Below are 7,174 nucleotides of genomic sequence, written 5' to 3'. Positions count from 1 at the left end.
AATTATAGTATTTCCGATGACCTTGTGCCACATTCTAATGCCCGGATGGTGGACTAATAGAGCGCGACAAGCATGAAAGTTCTCAAATTTCTTCCCGGAAATCGCCTCCTAAAGAGGAGCAAGGTCATACTTTTCGGGCTTCTTGTGATAATAAGGTGTATCACTAAGACCTAATGCTTTACTCAAAACATCAAAGGTGATGCGCCTATTCACATTGGCAAGGCGAAACTCGATGTATGTTCTAGTCTCTACCTTAGTCACTTTCAATGAACTCAAGAATTCCAAGGTAAGGGAGGGGTATGTCAATTCTCTTGTAGTAAACAATTTTCCTAACCCCATGGCTTCAAAAAAGGCTTTTGTTTGTTCAAGGACACCCAATTTGTTCAAGGCATCTTCACATATGAATTTGGTGGGTATAATGGCTTTCTTAGCATACTTGGCAAATGTATCCCTATGGGAGTTAGAAATGAAAATTACCTCCGGATAGTTTGGTATTTGAGCAATTTCCGGAGTTGTTGATGTTGTTGCTTCTAAGGGAGGATCTTGTTGTTGTTGAACTTCCAAGTTTGCATTAGCATCCACCATAGCCATTGAAGTTTTCTTTGCTTGAAGGCATTGTTGCCTTTTTGAGAGTGCCTTTGCCTTGAGTGCCTTTGTTGACCCTTTTGTTCTTGCCATTTAAGATTATACCAAGAAAAGATTGAAAATCTTCAATTTCCAATTATACCCAAATCGATTTTAAGATGAAAGGATTTGCCTTTGTATTTCAAAAATCGACTTAAAGGTTGAAGATTTTGGTACTTGGATTGATTATTGTTGGAAAAGGAGTGATTCATTGTTGTTGTAAGGAAGTTTGAATGTGATTTTGTTGAATTTGGGTGAGGAAATCTTGTTTTTGGTGATGGATAGGATGAGGGTTTTGGGTTTTTGGGGGTTTTTGGGTAGTGTTTTGAATGTATGAATGAATGAATGTAAGAAGGGTATTTAAAAACACCCGAAATTTTTAATCTGCAGGGGGAAGACGAGCGGATTCCCTTCGGGACGCTCGGATTCTGCCTAATTTGGGTTCAGGAAATCTCGCCTAAAGACGAGCGTCTTTCAGCGAAGATGGGCGGATTTCTGCAATTCAGGACGAGCACATTCCTTCAGAGACGAGCGGATTCTGTTACAGCGAATTTGGTTGTTCTGCACTGGCAAAAAGACGGGGGTCTTCTTGCAAAGACGAGCGGATTCTTTCAGACGAGCGTCTTCTCTGCTGGGACGCTCGTATTCTCTAACAGACCAAAATTTTCAACTTTGCAGCTCATTTGGACGGACGAATTCTGCCAGAGACGCTCGGATTCCCATAAGACGAGGAGATTCCCTTTAAGGACGCTCGGATTCCTCCTAGTCTACCCGCATTCAGTTCCATCCATGCACTTGCATATCCCGTGTCATTTTTCATTCTTCAAATCCCGTGTTCTTCATTGTAGGGGCACTACTAAGGCATGAATAGCCTAGGCAATTGCTATCCCCACACTAAGCTAAAGGACTACACATCAATAAAATCATTAGTCCCTCCCTCACTTCTCTCAAAAATGATAAATATCTTGATCAAAGCATAAAAATCCAAAAATGACAAAAATACAATGTAAGAATTAAAATGCAAGTTAGGGAGTTAGAAATATTTACAAATGGTGGTTTGGAGAGGACTCCACCAAACTCTCATCCTTAGTGAGATGTCATGGGGGCATGTCCAAGGTGTTGTTGATGTTACTCAACACCTTGAAGAAGTAGTCAAAAGCTTGTTCATTGTCATGATAAAGATCCTCAATAGATCTTTGCACTTGTTGTCCTTCATGTTGGTCTCGATCGATAGCATTACCAATATAGGGATTGAAAATCCCTTCAAACTCATCGTCCCAAAGACCACAAACTTCATCTACTTGGTCACTAAAGATCTCTTGAGTTGATAGAGACAACTCTCCCACTTTCTTGTCTTGGCCAATGAGGCCATCTTCTTCATTGCTTGACTTTGGTGAGCTTTTCAAGCTCTCTTTGTTACAATTCTCTTGCTCTTTGAATGGAGCATCATCGACTTTCTTCTTTCATTGGAATTCCGACTTCTTCCTATCATCCTTCCGACTATAATGATCAACCATAAAACATGGTTCATGCAAACAGGGAGCTCTCATGGTCTTGTCAAGATTGAAAGTTATGCTCTCATCTCCCACTTCTAGAGTGAGCTCTCCATGCTTCACATCTATCACCGCACCCACGGTGTGCAAGAAAGGTCTACCTAGAATGATTGGAATATTGGAGTCTTCTTCCATGTCAACAACGACAAAGTCCACCGGGATGAAAAATTTCCCAACTCTTACGGGAACATCTTCCCATATCCCCTATGGTGTCTTCGTCGATCTATCGGCCATTTGGAGTGTGATATTGGTGCATTTAAGCTCTCCCATCCCCAACCTTTTACTCACCGAGTACGGCATAACACTCACACTAGCCCCTAGATCACATAAGGCTTTGTTGATCGTGGTGTCGCCAATGGTACACGGTATTGAGAAGCTTCCCGGATCTTTAAGTTTTGGAGGTGAACTCCCTTGAAGTATTGCACTACTCACCTTAGTGAAGGCGATAGTCTCAAGCTTCCGGATCGACTTCTTCTTTGTAAGGATGTCTTTCATGTATTTTGCATAGGCCGGCACGTGATTGATTAATTCCGTGAAAGGAATCGAGACTTCCAAATTCTTCACAATCTCTATAAATTTTCCAAGTTGGTCATCAAATTTGGGCTTGGCATGACGACTTGGAAAAGGAAGTCTAATCACAATGGGCTCCTTCTCCTTGGCCTTGTCTTCATTTTTCTTTGAAATTTCTTCTTTTGATGGTTCTCCATCCTTAGAGTTTTGCACAACTTCTTCTTTGTCACTAGCTTCCACAACTTTATCCTCAACTTGCATCTCCGGTGCTTTATACCTCGTACCACTTCTCAAGTGAATGGCACTAACCGTTTCATGTCTTGGGGGATTACTTTGAGGTGGTAATTGCCCCTTTTGTCTTTGTGAGCTTGAAGATGCTAGTTGAGTCAATTGGGTTTCCAACATTTTGGTGTGGGCTAGGATGTTGTTGATGGTGATTTCCTTTGCTTGACTATCCTTTTGAATTTGAGTGAAAAACTCTTGTTGATTCTTTTACATTTGGAGGACCGCTTTTTGAACATCAAAACCTTGGTCATTTTGTTGATTGTATGGAGTTTGATTTTGGTAACCTTGGTTTTGGTTGTAAAAGGGTCTTTGATTTTGGTTTCTCATAGGAGTTGGGGTGTATGTTGGTTGAGGGTTTTGAACATTTTGGCTTTTGTATGAGAGATTTGGGTGGAATTTGGTTTTCTCATTGTAATAGTTTGAATAAGGGGTACCACTCTTGTATGCTTGAAAAGCATTCACTTGTTCATTTGTTCCCCTACATTCACTTTGGTCATGTTCCAAAGTTCCACAATTCTCACATATCCCACTTGGGATTGATGAAGATGCCGTCATGGCATTAACATGTTGCTTTGGTCATTTTGAGGCTTCTTCAAGTCTAGCCATAGCTTTTTCGAACTTCAAATTGATGGTATCAATGTGAGCACTAAGCTGAGCACCCAATTGAGTAATAGAGTCCACTTCATGCTTTCATCCTCTAGTAGCCGTGCGAGGTCTACTATATTGTGAATTATGGACCACCATTTCCTCAATCTTGTTCCAAGTTTGATTGTCATCAACTTCGGTGAACATTCCATTTGATCCCATGTTGAGAATGTTTCTTGAGACTTCATAAAGACCGTTCCAAAATTGTTGTACCAAGAACCACTCGCTAAGTCCATGATAAGGACATGAGCGACAAATTCCCTTGAATCGCTCCCAAGCTTCATACAAGGATTCTTCATCTCTTTGCTTAAAGCCCGTAATTTAAGCTCTTAGCATGTTAGTCTTTTCCGGTGGATAGAACTTTTTGTAGAAAGCTAGAGCCAATTTCTTCCAAGAATCAATTCCGAGAGTAGTCTTATCAAGGCCTTTCAACCATTGTTTTGTGGTGCCAATTAGAGAAAAAGGAAATAAGACCCATCGAATTTGGTCTTGAGTTACACCGGTTTGAGAAATCGCATCACAATAGTGTCAAAAAGTCTCCATGTAAGAGTGAGGGTCTTCACTAGGCATCCCCCCAAATTGGCTTCTTTCGACTAATTGGATAAATGCGGATTTGGCAATGAAATTTCCGGTTAAATGTTGTGGTGTGGGAGTACCATTGGGTAGGTTCTCCTCGGTGGGTACCGAATGTGATGAAAATTTAGGCATTGTGGGTTGATTTTGTGTTGGATTTTGTGTTGGGTTCTCCTCACCTTCTCTTGCAAAAGGGTTGATGAACTCAAAAGTGTTTGGTTGAATATCTACAACCTCACCAATACCTCTCAAAGTTCTTCTAGCAAGTCTTCTATTGGTTGTCAAAGTCCTTTCAATTTCGTGATCAAAGGGTAACAAGTTGCCTTGTGATCTTCTAGACATGCAAAATATCAAACAACTCGAAAATAATTAGAACAAACCTTGAGGAGTTTTACTTCCCCAAGGCAAAGAAAGACACAACTAATAATAATATAAGAAAATCTAAATCAAGTTAACACCGTCCCCGGCAACGGCGCCATTTTTTGGTCGGTACCTCTTGAGAGGGTTTAGTTTTCGGTACTTGTCGTTAGGAGCACCTAGACCAAAACACAATTTATAACTCCACAAACAACTCTACAATAAGTAAAGAGGTAAGTAAAGGTTGGATCCTAAGGGACGGGAATTGAGATGAGATTTTCAATTGCAACTAGTGGTGTCTAGGGGGTGTCACAATTTGGGGTTTGATGTAGAAGATCACTAAACTAAATAGCAATAAAAGTAAACAAGCAAGGTGATTTAAAAGGGATGTAAACAATTGATAAAAGGCACTAGGGTGTCATGGGGTCATAGGGGATTCATGGGAATTGATCATACAAACATATTCTCAAATTATAAGCAAGCAATTATTGTTGTGATGGATCGAGTTGGTTTATATCTTACAATCCTAGGAAAGTTTGGGTCCCGGAGCCGAATCGATTAGATTGTACAACACCTACAAGTCGACTTAATCTTCCCTACTCAACTATATGCATGGTCTAATGAGACTCGAGTTGGTTTATGTCTTACAAGTCTCATTGAAAAGATAGGTGATGGGTAAAAAATGCAAGGATTCATGGGCTCGCATTTCATCAAACATAACATGTGCATAAGTTGAGATCACAACAAGCAAGCAAATAAACTATGAAAACATATTAATTTAAGCATGAATCATCCCCCATGTTGGTTTCCCCTAATTACCCATTAACCCTAGCTAAGAAACTACTCACTCATTATCATGTTGAACATGCTAGCAAGGTTGTCAATCATACCAACAAAGTGAAACATGATGAATAAATGAAGAAAATTAACAATAATTAAAAAGGGATTAAGAGAATTTTACCTACTAATGATTCCAATAATAAAGCAAAGAATAATCGAAGTACTTGATGATTGATTGGAAGGTTGTCAATCTCCCAATAATAACCCAAATAATCTTCAATTACCCAAAATAAAGGATGAACAAGAGAGAGATTAAGGAAATGAAATTTGTATTAAAACTTGATTAAATGTTGATTACAAGATTAAAGAGAGATTTGATTGATATAAACTACACTAGAGATTTCTAAAAAGAACATGATAATCTAATTAGCCTAATGGGGTATTTATAGTGGGGATTAGTTACATAAATTAGGGTTTACTAAGGGCTTAAATGACGATTAAGTCCTTGAGGAATCGCCGGTCTCAAGGGAGACTCTGGTCTCCTTTTCGTCGGTCTTAGAAAAATATGCGCATCCTTCCTTGAAGCTTGTAGAAGACGAAATGGCTGACACACAATCCGAGCGTCCAGGGCACGGGACGGGCGGATTGTGGAGGTTCTGCCCAAGCGGATTGTGGTGGTGGACGGGCGGATTGGGGTGATTCTGGACGGGCGTCCAGCTGGGGAAGACGCTCGGATTGCACCTTTTGGACTGGCGGATTGTAGACAATCCGCTCGGATTGTCTTACAGCTACTTTCTTTCTTCTTTTCTTCCTTTTTCTTCATAAAATCCTTGAGGATTTCCTCGGGGATGTAAGGATCTTTTCTCATCATTGCCCATCTACGATAGTATGTACAAATGCCTTCTAATCTTGTCTTCTCTTTGATGCTTGGTCATTAAATTCAATCAATTTAGCTCTATTTTGCCATGAAAATGCAAGGTTTTCACTCCTTTTCTACCAAGGTAACAAAACCTCAAAGAATATGCAAAACAAAGGACTAAAGACAATAAATGACCCAAATATGCACTAAAAAGCATGGGAACAAGGCTAATTCGGGGGCTAAATATGCTCTAATTATGGTCACATCAGTAAGCTTATAAATGTAAGAGAGAAAGAAAAATAGAGTCGCTCACCTAGACTACGAACGACATAAACATGCATGCAATCTAGTAAGATAGACAACTCTAGCTACCGTGCACATACATTTCATCCAATCAAGGTCCTACCACATGCCGAGTACTTACAATAGTTTGGAAAAGTAAGGTAATGGGTAAGAAGAGGCAAAACATTTTGGGAATGAGAGGGTAGAGGCCAAGCTAGTATCCTAACAAAACCAAATAAACCATATCCAATTCTAATCCAACTCCAAAATTAAACACAATGCCTTTATTTGGCATAAAACTCACTAAACAAAATATAAACAACTCCTCATAAGATAAAATTAGAGCATAGGAGTAAAACCGATATTATTCATAGTCTTTTTCCATTTTTTCTTTCTTTCCCCTTTTTTGTCTCGGTTTTCTGTTTTTTTTTTTTTTTTCAATTATTCCTTCTCCTTTCATTCATTCCACCAACAATTTTCAATGTGAACCAAAATAGCAATAAAACATACCTTAACCAATAACTACTACACTAGCTTGACTAGGGTAGGCTTAAGATTTGGAATGTAGTTAAAGGGGGGTCAAAATAGGCTATTTTTGGCTATGTGGAGCTTATGGGTAAAAATGAAATAAAAGGGAATTGCAAGCACTCTCGTACATGTGATACCGGCCACTAACCCGAATGTATGCAGGCAAAAAGCAATTGAA

The 7,174-nt window shown here is 39.5% G+C and overlaps 1 non-coding gene across 1 annotated transcript; it reads left to right on the top strand.

The window, feature by feature from the left end:
- Nucleotides 1-3,846: 3,846 nt before the first annotated feature.
- Nucleotides 3,847-3,953, top strand: LOC141593491 (small nucleolar RNA R71). The gene has a single exon (XR_012521571.1). It is a non-coding gene; the product is annotated as a small nucleolar RNA R71 (small nucleolar RNA).
- Nucleotides 3,954-7,174: the final 3,221 nt, after the last annotated feature.

The sequence above is a fragment of the Silene latifolia genome, chromosome 7, assembly GCF_048544455.1.
Source record: "Silene latifolia isolate original U9 population chromosome 7, ASM4854445v1, whole genome shotgun sequence".
Classification (NCBI taxonomy): domain Eukaryota; kingdom Viridiplantae; phylum Streptophyta; class Magnoliopsida; order Caryophyllales; family Caryophyllaceae; genus Silene; species Silene latifolia.
This window is presented reverse-complemented; position numbering and strand designations above follow the sequence as displayed.